The following is a 20504-nucleotide window of genomic DNA, read 5'->3' as shown; positions in this document are numbered from 1 at the left end:
TTGTATGGAATGTTTTATGCATCTGTTAAGTCCATCTGTCTAATATGTTGTTTAAGTTTGATGTTTCTTTATTTATTTTATTTTTAAAAGTTTTCATTGAAGTGTAGTTGATTTAATTTTTAAAAATATTTATTTATTTGGTTGTTTCAGGTGCTAGTTGTGGCTCATGGGTTCCTTAGTTGTGGCTCACGGACTCCTTAGTTGTGGCAGGAGAGCTCCTTAGTTGCGGCACGCATGTAGGATCAAGTTCCAAGATGTGGGGTTGAAACTGGGCCCCCTGCATTGGGAGCATGGCATCTTAACCACTGTGCCACCAGGGAAGTCCCAGTTGATTTACAGTATTGTGTTAGTTTTAGGTATACAGCAAAGTGATTCAGTTATCCATATATAACTTTTTCAAACTCTTTTCCATTATAGATTATTACAAGATACTGAATACAGTTCCCTGTGCCATACAGTAGGTCCTTGTTGTTTATTTTATATATAGTGATGTGTATCAGTTAATCCCAAGCTCCTAATTTATCCCCACTGACACCCCTTGCTTAACCCTTTGGTAACCGTTTCTTTCCTACGTCTGTGAGTCTATTTCTGTTTTGTAAATAAGTTCATTTGCACCATTTTTTAAGATTCCACATACAATGATATCATATGATATTTGTATTTCTCTGTCTGACTTACTTCACTTAGTATGATAACCTGTAGGTCCATCCATGTTGCTGCAAATGGCATTATTTCATTCTTATTTATGACTAATATTCCATTGTATATATATATACCACATCTTCTTTATCAATTCATCTGTCAATGGACATTTAGGTTGCTCCTATGTATTCTGTATTGTAAATAGTACTGCTATGAACATTGGGGTGCATGTATCTTTTTGAATTATAGTTTTTCCTGGGTATATGCACAGGTGTAGGATTGCTGGATCATATGGCAACTCTATTTTTACTTTATTAAGGAACCTCCATACTGTTCTCCATAGTGGCTGAACCAATTTACATTCTCACCAACAACCTAGGAGGGTTCCCTTTCCTCTATACCCTCCCCAGCATTTATTATTTGTAGACATTTTTTTTTTTTTTTTTTTTTGCGGTACACAGGCCTCTAACTGTCGCGGCCTCTCCCATTGTGGAGCACAGGCTCCGGATGCGCAGGCCCAGCGGCCATGGCTCACGGACCCAGCCACTCCGCGGCATGCGGGATCCTCCCGGACCGGGGCACAGACCTGTGTCCCCTGCATCGGCAGGGAGACTCTCAACCACTGCGCCACCAGGGAAGCCCTGTAGACATTTTAATGATGGCCATTCTGAACGGTGTGAGGTAATACCTCATTGTGGTTTTGATTTGCATTTCTCTAATAATTATCAATGTTGAGTATATTTTCATGTGCCTGTTGGCCGTCTGTATGTCTTCTTTGGAGAAATGTCTATTTAGGTCTTCTGCCCAGTTTTTGATTGGGGTTTTTTTTTTTTTTTTTTGATATTGAGCTGTATCAGCTCTTTGTATATTTCGGAAATGAATCCCTTGTCAGTAGCATTGTTTGTAAATATTTTCTCCCATCTCATAAGTTGTCTTTTTGTTTTGTTTATGGTTTCCTTTGGTATGCAAAAGTGTTTAAGTTTAACTAGGCCCATTGGCTTATTTTTGTTTTTATTTCCATTACTTCAGGAGATGGATCCAAAAATATATTGCTGCGATTTATGTCAAAGCACGTTCTGCCTATCTTTTCCTGTAGAAGTTTTATAGTATCTGGTCTTACATATAGATCTTTAATCGATCTTGAGTTTATTTTTTTTTAATTTTTTTTATTTTTTAGAAGATGTTGGGGGTAGAAGTTTATTAATTAATTAATTAATTTTTGCTGTGTTGGGTCTTTGTTTCGGAGCGAGGGCTTTCTCTAGTTGTGGCAAGTGGGGACCACTCTTCATCGCGGTGTGCGGGCCTCTCACTATTGCAGGCTCTCTTGTTGCGGAGCACAGGCTCCAGATGCACAGGCTCAGTAGTTGTGGCCCACGGGCCTAGTTGCTCCGCAACATGTGGGATCCTCCCAGACCAGGGTTGGAACCCATGTCCCCTGCATTAGCAGGCAGATTCTCAACCACTGCGCCACCAGGGAAGCCCATTGAGTTTATATTTGTATATGGTGGTAGATAATGTTCTAATTTCATTCTTTTGCATGTATCTGTCCAGTTTTTCCAGCACTACTTATTGAAGAGACTGTCTCTTCTCCATTGTATATATTGCCACCTTTGTCATAGATTAAGACAGTAAGTGCATGGATATATTTCTGGGCTTTCTATCTTGTTTCATTGATTTATGTGTCTGTTTTTGTGCTAGTATCATATTGTTTTGATTACTGTAGCTTTGCAGTAATCAAAGTCTGAAGTCAGGAAGTGTGACTGATTTGATTACTGTAGCTTTGCAGTAATCATAGTCTGAAGTCAGGAAGTGTGATTCCAGCTTTGTTTTCCTTTCTCAAGTTTGCTTTGCCTACTGCGGTCTTTTGTGTTTCCATACAAACTAAAAAATTTTTTGTTTTATTTCTGTGAAAAATGCCATTGGTAATTTGATAGGGATTGCATTTAATCTGTAGATTGCCTTGGGAAGTATGGTGATTTTAACAATATTGATTCTTCCCATCCAAGAACATGGTATATCTTTCCATGTGATTGTGTTATCTTCAGTTTCTTTCATCAGCATCTTATAGTTTTTGGAGTACAGGTCTTTTGCCTGGTTAAGTAGGTTTATTCCTAGATATTTTATTCCTTTTGATTCAACAGTAAATGGAATTGTTTCCTTAATTACTCTTTCTGGTATTTTGTTGTTAGTGTACAGATTTCTGTATATTAATTTTGTATCCTGCAATGTTATGTATTCATTGATGAGCTCTAGCGCTTTTCTGGCAGTGTCTTTAGGATTTTCTGTATATAGTATCATATCATCTGCAAACAGTGACAGTTTTATTTCTTTTCAAGTTTGGATCCCTTTTATTTCTTTTTCCTCTATGATTGCTCTGGCTAGGACTTCCAAAACTATGCTGAATAAAAGTGGTGAGAGTGGGTATCTTTGTCTTGTTACTGATCTCAGAGGGAATGCTTTCAGATTTTCAACACTAAGTATAATGTTAGCTGTGGGTTTGTCATATACGGCCTTCATTATGTTGAGGATGTTCCCTCTATGCCTACTTTCTGGAAAGTTTTCTTAATCATAACTAGATATTAAATTTTATCAAAAGCTTTTTCAGCATCTATTGAGATGATCATATGATTTTTATTCTTCAATTTGTTAATGTAGTGTATTATATTGATTGATTTACAGATTTTGAAAATCCTTGCATCCCTGGGATAAATCCCACTTGATCATAGTGTATCATCCTTTTAATGTACTGTTGGATTAGGTTTGCAAGTATTTTGTTGAGGATTTTTGCGGCTATGTTCATCAGTGATATTGGCCTGTTATTATTTTTTTTTTTTGGTAATCTTTTTGTCTGATTTTGGTATCAGGGTGATGCTGGCCTCATAGAATGAGTTCATAAGTGTTTCTTTCTCTGCAAGGTTTTGGAATAGTTTCAGAAGGATAGGTGTAGTGGGGCTTGGTCATGAGGTGGCTGGTTGCAGAGCCCTAGTGGGTCCCGGGGCTATTTCTGGCTCACCGTGTGTAGAGTCAGGGTCCCAAAGACTCTTGAACTGTTGCCCACCCACTGGCAGGTGAAGTCCAATTCTGGGGTTAGTGCCAGACTACTGGCAGGCAGAGCTGGTTCCTGTAGTCTGGCTGCAGGGCCCGGGGATCCCAGAGTTCATTTCAGATCATTGGTTGGGGTGGGGGCTGACACAGTTGGGTATGGGATTTACAGTGTTCCAAAGGTTGTGTTGGCCTGCTAATGGGCAGGGCCAGGGCCCAGCTGGTTCCAGGGAAGGGTCTGGCCTCCTGCATTGTTGGACTTGTTCTGCAGGCTATGGGATGGTAGTTTTCTTGCTTCTGGTGTGTGCCTCCTGGTGAGTGAAGCTGGTCTAGAGGCTTGTGCAGGCTTGCTGGTGGGAGGGGCAGGTGCCTGCCCACTGGTAGGTGTAGCTGGGTCTTGGCCCTCTGGTGGGCAGATCTGTGTCTAGGGGGGTGTCTAGAGGTGGCTGTAGGCTCAGGAAATCTTTAGGTAGCCTTTCTGCTGATGGGTGGGGCTGTGTCATTCCCAGTTAGTTGTTTGCCCTGAGGAGTCCCAGCACTGGCACCTGGAGGCTGTTGGGTAGTGCCAGGTCTTGGCACTAATGATCCAAGATGTCAGCTGCCAGCAGCAGCAATGTATTGAATACATGTGGTTGAATGTTCCCAGTTATGTCTGCCACCAGTGAGCTGCAGTTGCCCCCCTGCCTCTCCAGGATATTCTCCAAGACCAGCAGGTAGGTCTGGCCCATGCTCCTATCAAATTACTGCTTTTGCCCATGTCCCAGTGGGTGTGAGATTTTGTGTGTGCCCTTTAAGAGTGAAATCTCTGTTTCCACTAGTCCTATGGAGCTCCTGCAATGAAGCCCCACTTGCCTTTAAAGCCAAATGCTCTGGGGGCTCATCTTCCTGGTGCCAGAATCCCTGGCTCTGGGGAGCCTGACATTTGTCTTAGAACTCTTACTCCTGTGGGAGAACCTTTGCAATATAATTATTCTTCAGTCTGTGGGTTGCCCAGCTGGGGGTTATGGGATTTTATTATATCACGAGTCCACCCCTCCTACCCATCTCATTGTGGTTTCTTCTTTATGTCTTTAGTTGTAGAAAACCTTTTCTACTAGGTTTCAGTCTTTTTCACTGATGGTTGTTCTGTAGATACTTGTGGTTTTGGTGTGCTCATGAGAGGAGGTGAGCTCAGGGTCTTGCTACTCCGTCATCTTGTCCCACTCGTCCTTATTTATTTTCTATTGGATGATCTATCCATTGATGAAAGTGGGGTATTAAAGTCCCCTACTATTATTGTATTGCTGTCTATTTCTCCCTTTAGGGCTGTTGATATTTACTTTATATATTTAGGTGCTCCTAGCTTGGGTACATAAACATTTACAAATTGAACATTCTCTTTTGGATTGATCCCTTTATCATGATGTAATGCCCTTCTTTGTTTCTTATTACTGTTTTTGTTTTAAGGTCTATTTATCTGATATAAATATATTTGCTCCACTTTGTTTTGGTTTTCATTTGCATGGAATATCTTTTTACATCCCTTTTCTTTCAGTCTGTGTGTGCTTACATCTGAAGTGAATCTCCTGTAAGCAATGTGTAGGTGAGTCTTGTTTTATCCATCCATTCAGCCACCCTATGTCTTCTGATTGGAGAACTTAGTCCATTTACCTTTGAAGTAATTTTTGATAGATATATACTTACTCCCATTTTGATAATTATTTTCTGGCTCTTTTGTTGTTCCTCTGTCCTTTTTCTCTTGCTCTCTTTTGTGATTTGATGGTTTTCTGTAGTGGTATACTTAGATTCCTTTCTCTTTTCTTTCTTTTTTTTTTAAAAATAATTATTTACTTATTTTTGGCTGCATTGGGTCTTTGTTGCTGCACATGGGCTTTCTCTAGTTGTGGCGAGCAGGGGCTACTCTTTATTGCGGTGTGCAGGCTTCTCGTTGAGGTGGCCCCTCTTGTTGTGGAGCACAGGCTCTAGGCACATGGGCTTCAGTAGTTGCAGCACGCAGGCTCAGTAGTTGTGGCTCACGGGCTTAGTTGTTCTGCAGCATGTGGGATCTTCCCGGACCAGGGATCGAACCCATGACCTCTGCATTGGCAAGCAGATTCTTAACCACCGCACCACCAGAGAAGTCCCCCTTTCTCTTTTCTTTTGTGTATCTACTATAGTTTTTTGCTTTGTGGTTAACATGAGGCTTACAAATGATGACTTATATTTATAACAGTCTATTTTAAATTGATAACAACTTAAGTTTGAATTCATTCTAATACTCTGCACTTTTACTCCCCACCCTGCCCACATTTTATGTATTTAATGTCACATTTATCTTGTTTATCCCTTAACTAATTATTGTAGTTACAATTATTTTGACTACTTTTGTCTTTTAACTTTCATACTGGCTTATAAGGGATTGATCCACCACCTTTTCAACACTAGATTATTCTGAATTTTACTATGTATTCACCTTTACCAGTGAGATTTACACTTTCATGTGTTTTTTTGTCAAACATTTAAGTGCTCTGTCATTTCAGCTTGAAGAAGTACTTTTATCATTTCTTATAAGGCTGGTCTAGTGGTGATGAATCCCTTTAACATTTTCTGTCTGGAAAACTTTATCTCTACTTCAATTCTTTTTTTTTTTTTTGCGGTACGCGGGCCTCTCACCGTTGTGGCCTCTCCCGTTGTGGAGTACAGGCTCCAGATGTGCAGGCTCAGCAGCCATGGCTCACAGGCCTAGCCGCTCCATGACATGTGGGATCTTCCCGGACCGGGGCACGAACCTGTGTCCCCTGCATCGGCAGGCGGACTCTCAACCACTGCGCCACCAGGGAAGCCCCCTCTACTTCAATTCTGAATGATAACTTGGCTGGGTAGAGTATTCTTCATTGGAAGTTTTTTCCTTTCAGCACTTGAATATGTTGTACTACTCCTTCTGGCTTACAAAGTTTCTGCTGAAAAATCTAATAGACTTATGGGGGTTCCCTTGAATGTGATAAGTTGTTTTTCTATTGCTGCTTTTAAGATTGTCTCCTTGTCTTTAACTTTTGACATTTTAATTATAATATGTCTTGTTGTAGGTCTCTTTGGGTTCATCTTTTTTGGAACTCTATGGGCTTCCTGGATCTGGATGTCTGTTTTATTCCCCAGGTTAGGGAACTTTTTAGTCATTATTTACTCAAATAAGTTTTCTGCCTCTTTCTCTCTCTCCTCCTTCTGGGACCCCTATAATACGAATGTTGGTCTGCTTGATGTTGTCCCACAAGTACATTAAGCTATCTTCATTTTTTTTTCATTCTTTTTTCTTTTTGCTGCTCTGATTGGGTGTGTTACACTGCTCTGTGGATCTCTTTCTTTCCTCCATCGAGTTAGCTGTTTAATGCGTTTAGTGTATTTTTCAGTTCAGTTATTGTAGTCTTCAGCTCTTTGACTTCTATTTGGTACTTCACTACATTTTCCATCTCTTCTTTGTTTTAGTGCTCACTGTGTTCATCAATTCTTTTCCCAAGTTCAGTGAACATCTTTATTAAAAAAACCCTCTTTATCAGGTAAATCACTTATTTCCATTTCATTAAGGACTTTTTCTGAGATTATATCTTGTTCTTTCATTTGGAACATATTCCTCTGCTTTCTTCATTTTTCTTGACTCACTGTGTTGGTTTCTATGTATTAGATAAAACAGATACCTCTTTAGTCTTGAAGGAGTGACCTCATGTGGGACATGAACCTTATTGTTCAACACTGCCCTAACTCTTGGTTGTCTCTCAAACATTTGTGATTGTCCATGCAGCCTATTTTAGGGCTCCCAGTAGTTGAGGATGTGCCAAGACCTGTCAGTGTCCCAAAGGAGAGCTTCTCAGTCAACACCTAGGTTCAAGCTGATTGGAAGCCAGACTCTCAGGTAGCAGCTTTTAAAGTATGCAAATATATACATTCCTGTGGGACCACAAGTGTAAGTCCTGCTGGCCACCAGAGCCAGGTGATATGGAGGTGTCCCCTGGTGGCAGCTACAAAACTTGGGGCACCAGAGGAGGGTACAGTCTCCTTTCTGGGAGATACTGGTGAACTGGAGTGTGGCAGAGGGAGAGCAACAAAGATGGCACTAACCAGCCTCTGTCTCTGGAGAGTACCCCAGTAGGTCCCTAGATGAATGTTAAATTAGATGCCTGCCCCTTGGTCCAGTGCTTTGTGTTTTAAACAAACCTCTTTTAAAAAAACTTTTATTTGTTTATTTGGCTGCATCAGGTCTTAGTTGTGGCATGTGGGATCTTTTGTTGCAGTGCCCGGGCTTCTCTCTAGCTGTGATGTGGGCTCCAGGGTGCGCACCTCAGTAGTTGCGGCGTGCAGCCTCTCTAGTTGTGCCACGCAGGCTCCAGAGCACATGGGCTCAGTAGTTGTGGCATGCAGGCTCTCTAGGTGTGGTGCTCAGGCTCTAGAGGGCACAGGCTCAGTTGCCCCATGACATGTGGAATCTTAGTTCCCCAACCAGGGATCGAACCCACGTCCCCTGCATTGGAAGGTGGATTCTTAACCACTGGACCACCAGGGAAGTCCCCCAGTGCTTTAATATAATCAAATGAGCTTCTTTCATGTAAAATCTGGACACCTTACAATTGGCTGCCTCTCTGCTCCCTGGGGTGGGTGATCTGAATGCACTAGGCCTTTAAGAGTTGTTTCTCATTTCACTGTACCTTGGCAGGTCCCATGGGTGTGAGCCCCCTTGGTTTTCAAAGCTCATCTGTGTCTCAGATACAGGTGTTAAAATTTGGGGTGCCTGATGTGGGGTTAAAACCCTTTGCTCCTCAGGGAGAAGCTCTGAAGTTTGAGTCCCCTCCTGATTGTAGGTTACCACACCAGGGTTGGTTTTAAGCCTCTCCTACCCACTTTTTTCTAATTTTCCCGATGTGTAGGAGTTGCTTGCTAGTTCCCCCCAAACCCCAGGAAGTTGTTCATATGTAGCTGCAGATTTAGTGTGTCTGAGGTAGGAGGTGAGTTAATTTTCAAATACCTGTCTTTAAGACCTTCCCAGAGCCCCATCTAAAATTACTACCCTCTAAAAAAATATCCTGTAACTCTAATCATGTTATACTTGTTTACAGGGATTAGGACAGACAGTTTATTTTCCTTTCTGGATTACAGTGGTGAAGACGGTATCGTGTTCATTTTTATGGCTCCTTCAAGCACTAGTGGAATGTTTGGAATTTGGTGGGTTCTTGAAATGTGTGTAAAATACTGAAAGGAAGGAAAAAAATAAATGTATCTGTACACACACACATATGGTATCTTCCTTATCCCTAAGGTATGTATTTATACTTAGTGAAATATATTTGCATCAATGTTTGATGCATTAAACCGGGGACTTCTGGTGCTAGATAAGATGGTGAGCTAAGAATGGCTGCTGGATCTTTCTCATGCACACCAATTCTGGAGATGCCAGAAGGGAGATCTCCACCTCTGGAATAGAAGGGAAAAATTTCAACCTAATGAAGGACATCAACCAAAAATCTACAGCAAATATCACATTTAACAGGAACTTTAGATGCGATATTATCTAGGCATGTGTTTGCTGTATGTAAATGAAACCTAAACAACAGTGGTATAAACATACAGGGATTGGCTTTTCCTTATAACAGACAGGAAGTCCAGAGGTGGGCAGTACAGCCTTGTACACGGCTTCACAAAGCTTCAGTGTCCTAGGCCCCTTCTAGCTCTCTGTCCCTTCATCCCGCACATTCAGCTTTTGTTCTCATCTTCTCAAGGTTGTTTCTGCCTCTCTAGGTAATCATGATCCAGGCAGGAAGAAGAGGATGGAGAGAAGGGTAAAGAGATGTGGACCAAGCCAGCTGGGGTTTCTGAAAGCTCATGCAGGCACGTCCTTCTAACATACCATGGGCTTGGACTGTGTTACACAACCACCTTCAGTTGCAAAGGCAGCTGCATTTTGCTTTGTTTATACAAAATTAGTTCCTGGTAGAAAGGAAAAAATAGAGACTTGAAATTGGGTTGACAACTGGTAGTGTCTGCTTTGTATTCACTTTAACTTGAGAAAAGCACAGTGATCCCCACCATGACCACTACCTTTCAAATTAGTACTTGATGTCTTGGCCATTGCAAAAGGACAAACATAAATGTGACATATAACTCTGTCAGAGTTCTGCCACAAACTTCAGCGACTCTATCTAGTTCGTTTAAAAGAAAATAACTTATTAAGCAATGCTAGGTAGCTTACTGAGTTTATAAAGTTGACCACAGATACAAATTTGGAGCCTATGTAACTAGAAACTATACCCAAATCATACTGCAGGTCTGTTCCACTAGACATACCACTGTTACCATTATTTGGCAAAGACACTGCAGTGGATACCGATAACTCCACCAATCTGGGCACGGGGTATTACTGCAAGAATCTCTGCCACAACCCAATTGCTCTCTCAGAATGACTCCTCATAGTGCTTTATTCTTTCCTTCATCAATTTCTCTTTCAAAATCAGTGTTCTAGCTGCACAGGAGTCTGAAAAAAGCAAGTTTCTGTCTTTCATCATAGGAGCTGGGGACTTACAAGTAGAGAAACCTCTTTGAATATCTAGGAAGGATATTCAAACATGCTAGGTGGCTGGAAAGAGTGATAAGCATCTGTTATTACACAGAAGGATGGGAAAGAAAGGGGTAAAATTCTCATTTTCAGATGTTGATCATTTATATAAATACGTCTTCAAATTCAACCTATCTTTAGAACTAAAAAGAGAGTTCAATAAGACAACCAGGCATGTGATCAATATATAAAAATTAATTCCTCCTTACCAATAATAACCAGTTAGAAATTTTAATAGAAAATATTTTAATAACAACAAAACCATATAATATACAGAAATTAAACTAAAAAGAATATATAAATAATTATGGAAAAATTGTATGACTCTATTAAAGGATATTAAAAACACCTGAATAAATGAAGCAAAATACCATGCTAAAAGGTGAGATGATTTAACATTTTAAAGATTTAATTCCTGCAAAATTAATCTACAAATGCAGTGTAATTCGAAAAACAATTCCAGAAGGATTTTTGGAGGTAAATCAATAAAATGATTCTCAAGTGTATTTGGTGAATATTTAAAGGCAATTTTGAAAAATAAGCCAAAGCAATTGAAACAGTATCACAGGATCAAATCTTTAAGCCAAGAGGGCAGGGTAGAAAGTCAAGAAACAGACCTGTGTATATATGAGAATTTGTTATATGATAGAGAAATAAAATCAGAGAAGAAACGATGGAGTATTTAGTAAATGGTGCCGAGGAAATTTTCTCACTGCAAGGAGAAAAATACAATCAGATCCCTATATTATGTAAAAGTAAACTCCAAATGTATTTTTAAAAGTCTAGAGATCAAATATAAAATGAAAGAAGAAAATATAAGAGAGTATCAGGAAAGGAAAAGATTTCTTTAATAAGAGTTGCAGGTTGGTTCCTCTGGGAAACAGACTCTAAGATAGAGATTTGGGTACTTCCCTGGCAGTCCAGTGGTTAGGACTCCTGCTTGCCAAGGGGTGCGTTCAAAAAAAAAAAAAAAGATTTGCATGCAGGAAGTTTATTGGGGTGTGCTCTCAGGCTCAATACAAGATGGAGGAGTGAAGGAAGCAGAATCCCATTGATGGAGAAGTTGAACAGGGGCAGTCTCAGCCTGATTGCATGAGGAACTCTGGAGCTGGGGGAGCCCTTCTGATTTGGACTGAGTAGCCCCAACCTTTACTCTTTGCATAGGCCAGCTGTTGGATGCAGGCTGTCCGCAAGAAGCGGGCATGGCCCTGGGGGAGGCAGCTAGTCAAGGGCAATGCCCAAGTTTCCCACCTCCTCCTCTTGGCTATCGGATATAATGTTGCTAAGAACATGGGTGTGCAAATATCTCTTCCAGATCCTGCTTTCAATTCTTTTAGATATACACTCAGAAGTGGAATTGCTGAATCGTATGGTCATTCTATTTTTAATATTTTGAGGAACTGCCTTACTATTTTCCATAGTGGCTACACCATTTTATATCCCTTTATAGCACAAAGGTTCTAATTTCTCCACATCCTCTCCAACACTTGCTATATTCTGTTTTTTTTACTAGTAGCATCCTAATGGATATGAGGTGGTATCTTAGTTTTGATTTGCCTTTTAAAATCCAACTTGTTTTTTAAAAGTAAAATTTTTGTCTTATAAAAGCAATGCATATTCATTATAGAAAATTTGGAAGGGACTTCCCTGGTGGCGCAGTGGTTAAGAATCCACCTGCCAATGCAGGGGACACGGGTTCGAGCCCTGGTCTGGGAAGATCCCACATGCCACCGAGCAGCTAAGCCCGTGGGCCACAACTACCAAGCCTGCACTCTAGAGCTTGCGAGCCACAACTACTGAACCCGCATGCCACAGCTACTGAAGCCCATGCACCTAGAGCCTGTGCTCCACAGCAAGAGAAGTCACCGCAATGAGAAACCCATGTACCGCAATGAAGAGTAGCCCCTGCTCGCTGCAACTAGAGAAAGCCCGCACGCAGCAACAAAGACCCAATGCAGCCAAAAATAAATAAATTTATTTATTTATTTATTGAAAAAAAAGAAAAATTGGAAAACATAGAAAATCATAGTGAAAAAAAATCTCAGAATCCTATTACTTTAAAATAATCAGTGTTAATACCTTGGTTTGTGTCTTTCCAGTCTTTTTTCTGTCCATATTTCCAGATGGCTGGTGCTAATCCATAATGCCCCTTTGAGCAATTCAAAAAAAGGCATCCTGTTCTCTAGGTAAATGCAACCCTAGAGATGGTTGCATGGTTTTTGACAAGCAGAGCACAGCTAGATTTCAGATCTCACTTGCCCCTAGGGCAGGTACCTTGTGCAGTGAAGAACTTCTACAACTATATGTTGTAGTTCTGAATGTACCAAGGGATTTATTTTATAGTTTTATATACAGTTTTATTTATTTTATTTATTTAGTTTTGGCTGCTTTGGTTCTTCATTGCTGTGTGCGGCTTTCTCTAGTAGTGCAGGGGCTACTCTTTGGTGTGGTGTGCGGGCTTCTCATTGTGGTGGCTTCTCTTGTTGCAGAGCACGGGCTCTAGGCACGTGGGCTTCAGTAGTTGTGACACGCGGGCTAGTAGTTGTGGCTCGCCGGCTCTAGAGCGCAGGCTCAGTAGTTGTGGTGCATGGGCTTAGTTGCTTCACGGCATGTGGGATCTTGGGATCTTCCTGGGTCAGGGCTCGAACCTGTGTCGCCTGCATTGAGAGGCGGATTCTTAACCACTGCGCCACCAGGGAAGCCCTATTTTATAGTATTTATAAAACTGAGATCATACTATTTGGTAAACTATGTTTGGATAGAATATAATTTATTTTAGTTCATCCCTATTTGTCAGTTAAATTGTTTCCAAAGTTTTGATATTATAACATCTTGCTGGTATGACAATACTTGTACATAAATCTTCATGTTTAGAATTATTTCTTTATGATAAAGTTCCTAGAAATTGCCTTGAAAACTAAATTAATGAGTGTTTATTATGTGCCATAGACTGTGCTTAGAAAAATATAAAGAGATAGAGATATACAATCCTCATTACAAACCAATGATGTAGGTACCATGATGGTTATTTTTAGAGAGAAAGCTGAGGCACAACAAGAAATGAGTAAGAATACTTAGTTATTTGTTCCAGGTCACATAGCTGGAAAGCAGTAGAGCTGGATTTTGAACACGTCTGTCAGGTGCATCTGCTCCAGAGCCTGGGCCCTTAACATGCTATGGTGATTCACTTTAAAAGAGAAGACAGATGGATTTGAGAAGAGTTTTAATAATAAATAAGCCTCACATCATCAGTGCAGTAGACCCTGACCACTTGACAATTTCTATAGGAGACAAGACCATTCAAAAGCAGCAATGGGTTTTTGTTAAGGTATTTGCTAGAAAAAAGAATTTGATGGGATAATTAATATTCTAATAGGATATACATTGTTCATTTCTGAGCTCTTTCTAAGAAAAGAAACTTTAGAAGCTAATTTAAATTTAATTTGATTACAAATGATAATGTCTTCATGCTATTTTTAGTTTAGATTCCAAGGTATCTGGGTCAATGAAGGGATCATTTTGATGTCCTCATCTCAGACTGCTCTCTTCCCTATGCTACACCTTAACTTCTGTTTTTTGTTAAACAGAGGGTGATACCCTTTGTCCATTTCCTCAAAGAGATATGGACTATGGTCTTATGAGCTCTGTGAAAGAAGAGTGTGTGCAAGTATGCGTGTGTTAGTAAGATATTGCTCTCCTTTTTCATATAAGCATGGATTTTTGGTATCTTAAATATTTAATAGTTTGAGAAATGTATAGTACAATTTAAGACATAATTACATTTTTAAGTGGGACTAAAAGAGGTAAGAAAAAGAAGGAAATCTTGTCTGGCTTCTGCACTAAAGAAATCTAATTTTAGTTCTTTAACGTAGGGTATATAACACACTTAAAGAGGGTAAAAATAAAATGAGATAAATTAATGAAAAGTACAAGTTAGAAATGGTTGATATTGTTACTAACATAGGCATTCACAACTGATGTACTTGTTTCTAACTTCTTAATTAATTATTGTAACTTCTAAAGCAGTAGGATTCAAATCAATGGCTGTTTACTGGACGCATGCTGTTAAAAATGCATCTTCAAAAAAAAAATGCATCTTCAAACCAGAACTCATACATTGCCAGTGGGAGTGTAAATTGGTATAGCTAGTTTGGAAAACTGTTTGACAGTATTAACTAAATCTGACTGATATATACAGCCTGTCATCCAGCAATTCCACTCCTAAGAGAACAGGATACCTGCTTATGCCAGAACACTTAGAAATAGAGAAAAGCACAAAGAGAATAAAAATAAACTGTCATCCTAGTATGGAGATAACAGTTATTAACATTTTAAAGGAGAACCATATTTTACATACTGTTTTGTGGCAAGCTTATTTTATACATTAATGTATTGTGAACATATTCCATTTAATAGGTATTCAACAATGTTTTAAAAAATCTGCCTATAATATTCTAACATGGCTAAACCAAAACATATTGTGCTTACGCTTACCATAATTTTGTCTTGTTAGATACTTGGGATATTTCTAATTTTTTCACTACATTTAAATAACATTGTAATGGACATTCTTATATGTAAATTTTTAGCAAATATTTGAATATTAGCATAAACTCTTAGAAGTTAAATTTCTGGTTCAAAAAGTATATACATTTTAATGATTTAGACATCAATTGCTAAAAATTATTGTAATTTATACTCCATTCAGCATGGTATGATATTGTCCAATATCCACAATAGGCATAATTATTTTTTCTAATCTTTGTCAAATTTATAAATTAAAAAGAATTGCCTCTCATTCTAGCTTTACTTAATATGGTTGGACTTTTTATAGAATATTGGCTTTTTTTTTAGAATTCTCTGTTCATCTCCCTTGACTATTTTTCTGTTCTTCTGTCTTTCTTATTTGTTTGTAAGAATGCTTTAAAAGGAGTAGCAAGTGAAATTCTTTATTCATGTTGTGGGTATTTTTTTTCTGCTTTATTACCAACTTTTCATATTTCAAACTCCTTTCCCAAACTAGCAAACTCTGATACTTTAGTGTGTCCCCTTGAGGAAGCAGAATTTAGGAGAAACTATCATCAGACAATTTGCATTAGGCACCTTTGTTGGACTTTATTTCTTCTGCTTTCATTTCCTGTCCTTTCTCTCCTGTTTTCTTCCCTTTCCTTTACTTCTGGGGCATAATGGATATATATGAATTCATATTTGCAGAGAGGGAACATTCTTAAGTGGCTGCCAGGTGTCAGGTACTGTGCTGGACGCTTCACTACATTAATTCATGTCATCCTTAAAACAATCCTAGGGGCTTCCCTGGTGGTGCAGCGGTTGATAGTCCGCCTGCCGATGCAGGGGACACAGGTTCGTGCCCCGGTCCGGGAAGATCCCACATGCCGCGGAGCGGCTGGGCCCGTGAGCCATGGCCGCTGAGCCTGTGCGTCCGGAGCCTGTGCTCCGCAACGGGAGTAGGCCACAACAGTGAGAGGCCCGCGAACCGCAAGAAACAAAAAACAAACAAACAAACAAACAAACAAACAAAACAATCCTAATGAAGTAGGTATTCTTTCATTCATTTTATAAGCTGAGGAAATCGAAGATCATTCAAATCACGTGTGCTTTCTTTCTGGTCTTCCCTTTGGCCTTCTTGATTTTACCCCAACCTTCTCCTTTTGAAGCCTTCTCCATCTTTGTTATGGCAGGTCCAACCTTCCAAGCTGCTCAGGCCAAAACCCTCAGAGTCCTCCTTGCTTTCTTTCCTTCACATCCAGTCTGTGAGGAATCCCTGGCAGCTCATCACTGCCACCCCTATCTCCCTGGTCCAATCACTCTCCTCTTGCTCCTGGATTATTTCTTTTTTCTTTTTTATAAATTTATTTATTTATTTTTGGGTGTGTTGGGTCTTCGTTTCTGTGCCAGGGCTTTCTCTAGTTGTGGCGAGCGGGGGCCACTGTTCATTGCGGTGCGCAGGCCTCTCACTGTCGCGGCCTCTCTTGTTGCGGAGCACAGGCTCTAGACGCGCAGGCTCAGTAGTTGTGGCCCACGGGCCTAGTTGCTCCGCGGCATGTGGGATCCTCCCAGACCAGGGCTCGAACCCGTGTCCCCTGCATTGGCAGGCAGACTCTCAACCACTGCGCCACCAGGGAAGCCCGCTCCTGGATTATTTCAATAGCCTTCTCATTGGTCTCTGCTTCAGCCATTACCCCCTATTGTCAACCCAGCAGTCAAAGTGGTCCTATCACAGTGTGTCAGAAGATGACACTTTTCTACACAAAACCCTCCAGTGGCTTCCAACTCACACAGAGTAAGGGCCTCATTTGGCCTGTCACCCCTACTTCTTCTCTGACTTCCCCATTCTGCCACTCTGGCTTCTTGGTTGCTCCCAGAGCACTCAGGCATATTCCTGCCTCAGGGCTTTTGTACTTGCTGTGCTTTCTGCTTCAAAAGTTGTCTGCCCAGATATCTTGTTTCCCAACCTCCTTCAGACCTTTGCTTAAATACCTCCAGAGGTTTTCTTTGATCACCTACTTAAAAGAACACCCCTCAAACTCCTTATGTCCCACCCCTGCCTAATATTTCTCCATAGCATTACTTTTTTTTTTTTTTTAACATTTTTACTGGAGTATAAGTGCTTTACAACGTTGTTTTAGTTTCTGCTGTATAACAAAGTGAGTCAGCTGTACGAATACATATATCCCCACATCCCCTCCCTCTTGCGTCTCCCTCCCACCCTCCCTATCCCACCCCTCTAGGTGGTCACAAAGCATGGAGCTGATCTCCCTGTGCTATTCCATAGCATTTCTAATCATATTGCAGGCACATATTTTCTTTATCATCTGTCTCTCCCACCTGGAAGGTAAGGTCCATGATGGCTAGGATTTTTATGTTTTTGTTCTCTGCTGTGTCCCCAACCCCTAGAAGAATGTCTAGCATGCAAAAAGCACTCAATCGATATTCGTTGAATAAATGATTGCCCCACATCCCAGCTGTTAGAACAGGCCCAGGTGACCTGCTGGGCAGAACTTCCCCGCTCCTACTCATCTATCTCCCTGTCCTTCCCCAGTTTTTACTTAGGAGCCACCTGTCTTGCACTTGTTATAGGTGGAAGGCTGGTGAATGCTGAGAGTTATTCGCAGCAGCTGCATTCCTGCTGCCGTCATCAAGTATAGCAGTGGTGGTAGAGCAGGAAGTGTGAAGTTTGCGTCCTCTGATTGCCATGGTTGCAAAAGAGAACCTGAAACTAGGTAAATTTGATTTCGGTTGTTTTCGGATGCCATTCATCGAGAATGGAGGGAGGAAGATACTTCCTCCAAAGGAGAATTTGGTGAGGCCCCAGCAGGATGCTGCTGCGGTAGGAAAAGCTCCACACCCGCCACACCCGCTCAGACTGCGGCTCACCTCAAGTTTCAGCCACACCAACCACAGGGCTCTGAAACTGCCAAGAGAGCCTCTAACCAAGAATTTGATTCCCCCTCCTGGATTTAAAGTTCAGAAAGCAGATCCTTGACTTTACCACCCAAGCATGCAAGAGGTGTGGAAGGCGGAGAAATGCGGAGGTTGAGATGGTAATACCAGCTTGGCAACGTGCGAGGTCTCTGATGGAGGGCAGCCGGCAAACGCGGGGCCGGGCCGGCCGGGGTCCGAGGTCTGGGCTCTGGGAAGGACGGCGAAACACGAGGCAGTGCCAAGGGCCACCGCCATACTCGGGGTGGTAGGGAAACGGATTCCCAACCTGCTCTCCCATTTCCCGGGGAGAGTTGGGGAAATTTCTTTTGGCTGTATAACTGTCCAATTAAAGAGTCCTCATTTTCAGGGGGAAAATTACCAGTGAATTGTGACACGTACACCTATACTCGCAGGGTGCGTGCCGCGTGGAGATGTCTGACTTTCTCCACTCAGCAGAACTCAAGAAATGAGCCTTTTGGCAGGACCAACGTGGGTGTGTGTGTGTGTGTGTGTGTGTGTGTGTGTGTGTGTGTGTGTGTGTTCGTGAAGGGGTGTAGTTCCAGCGACAGGCGAGTCCCCAGGGGCGAGGTGTCCTCCATTCCGCGGGGTTTAAGTTTCGGTGGAAAATTTCCCTCAGAGGCTCCGCCTCCTTCACCTTGGCAACGGGCGCCGGGGCGGCCTCGCAGCTGAGCCCGACCCCCGCGCACCTGACGGCCGCCCCTCCGGGGGGAGGGGCGAGGCTAGCGGCGAGGGCAGGGGCGGGGCCGGACGCGAGCTCCCCTGGGCCGGCCAGGCAGGTCGGGCCCCGCCTCGGCTCGGGCCCCGCCCACGCTCCCCCGAGGGCGCGGGTTGGGGGGCGGGGCAGCCCAGGAGCGGCGCGGCTCCGCCACCGGCTGACGCACCGTCGGAAAGTTGCGCTCCGACCTTCTGCCACCTCGTACTTTCTTCCCGGGGCGCCGCTGTAGACTTGGAGGTGGGTGGGGAGGACCCGGGCCGAGGCGTGAGAGCGGCCGCCGGCCGGGGCGCAGAGCGGACTGTCCCGGTCTCGGCGAGGAGCCCGCTCCCCCTTCCTCGCGGTGCCCAGCGCGGTGGTGGCACAAACTTTCTGGACTGTCCTCGGACAGTCGTGGCGAGTCCCGCACCGGGCCGGGAGGAGGAGCTGCGGCCGCTGACAGGTACGTGGCGTGCGGATCTGAGATTTGCGCTTGAGGGATTATTTTATTTTAGGGGTTATGGGAAGGCGGAGAGCAGAAGTATCCCTTGCCTGCGTTCTCCGACTTGGCGGGAGGAGCAGGAATTGTGAGGGGGGGGCCCCGCTGGGACTATCCCAAACAAGATTGCTGTGTCGGGCCGAGGCACGGCGGGGAGGAGGGGGCTCCCAGAGCTGCTGGACCGGGCGTGACTCGGTGACTGATCCCGGGGGAGAAAGAGCCAGCTTGTTTTGACAGAGGAGGATGGCACCTGGGCTCTCCACCCTGTTTTTGGTTCTTGGGGCCGGAGAGCCGGATCCTACCGGAGGAACAGGCGAAGGCGAAGAGATCTGGGGCTCAGTTTTCCTCTCCCGACCTCCTCGCTTTCACACAAGAGGCAGAGGCGGTGCCACTCTGAGGATTGCAGCGCTTTCCTGGTGTTAGGACTCACTTGTTGGGTGGCTCTTGCTCAGTTTCGTCAAATTCTCTAATGAAACTGCGTTCAAGTCGTGGTTGTTATTGATGAAGATGATGGTATGTGTGTGCGTGCGTGCGTGTGTGTGTCCTGCTCCGACCTTAACAAAGGTCCCTTGTTAATTCCACTTCTGGTAGGGAGTGGAACTAACTGCTGTCCTATCTCAAGCCCAGCCAGAGAGAGGTGTTGGTGGCAGCGGTAACCTTGTTTGCTTGGGACTTTGGGAGTCACGTGGGCAGTTCTGATGAATTAGCCCAGGTCTGTCCCACCCACTTGGATCCATCCATTCTTAATAGACCCGGTTTATGTTAATCCCAGACTCCTAATTTATTCGGGTTTATTAAGAATGGGTGGATCCAAGTGGGTGGGACAGAGCTGGACTAATACACACTGCTATCTGTAAAATAGATATTCAACAAAGACTGTATAGCACAGGGAACTCTACTCAATATTCTGTAATAACCGAAATGGGAAAAGAATCTGAAAAAGAATGGATGTATGTATTTGTATAACTGAATCACACTGCTGCACACCTGAAACTAACATTGTAAATCAACTATACTCCAATATAAAATAAAAATTAAAAAAAAAAATAGACCCGGCTTCCACCATTCAGCAGGTGCTGCAGCCTTAGGCATCCCAGGGTGGGGAGTATTCCCCGTGGAAGGAAGGAGCCCAAAACAGAGGAGAGACAGCCCTGGGGAGGAGTAGTAAACAGTGCGCACCATTTGTTGCTTCCCTGTGGATTGGGCCCACTCCCTGCCTTCTCTGGCAGGGCCCTGCTATCAGATTCATCTCATTAGAAAGTCAGCTGCTCTCTGCTAATAGCCACAGCAGCCCTGATGAAATTATGTAGGTCATTGAAAAAATAATTCCTGCTTAATCACCTTTATCCTGTTGATTAGCGAGAGAAAAGATTTCCTCTCCTTAATGTACCATGCCTGGTCAGCAGGGTCACCTGCCTGACCTCAAGTTCACTTGCACACCTGGCACTAGACAGGATGTTTTCCCTGAAACTGCCCAAATGTAGTGTACCACAGCCCAAGACCACATCTGGAGAAGTTTAGTGGTCTTCTCTGGGCAGAAATGGAGCAGGAGATTCAGTCCATAAATTTACTTTTTAGTGCAGCATATT

At 42.7% G+C, this 20504-nt stretch overlaps 1 protein-coding gene across 16 annotated transcripts in view; it reads left to right on the top strand.

Moving 5' to 3' along the window:
* Positions 1–17691: 17691 nt before the first annotated feature.
* Positions 17692–20504, top strand: part of FHIP1A (FHF complex subunit HOOK interacting protein 1A) — a 277537-nt gene continuing 274724 nt past the window's right edge. For 9 of the 16 annotated variants that reach the window (XM_073805504.1, XM_073805508.1, XM_073805496.1 and 6 more), the window contains exon 1: positions 18562–18879. The gene's annotated coding sequence lies outside the window, so the exon portion shown is untranslated. Of the gene's footprint in view, positions 17824–18558; positions 18880–20504 lie in introns of those variants that run through there. The other 7 variants (XM_073805510.1, XM_073805511.1, XM_073805505.1 and 4 more) reach the window with 4 other exon arrangements.

This window comes from Tursiops truncatus, chromosome 5 (genome assembly GCF_011762595.2).
Source record: "Tursiops truncatus isolate mTurTru1 chromosome 5, mTurTru1.mat.Y, whole genome shotgun sequence".
Taxonomy (NCBI): domain Eukaryota; kingdom Metazoa; phylum Chordata; class Mammalia; order Artiodactyla; family Delphinidae; genus Tursiops; species Tursiops truncatus.
Note: the sequence above shows the minus strand (reverse complement) of the source record. Positions and strands in the feature narration are given on the sequence as shown.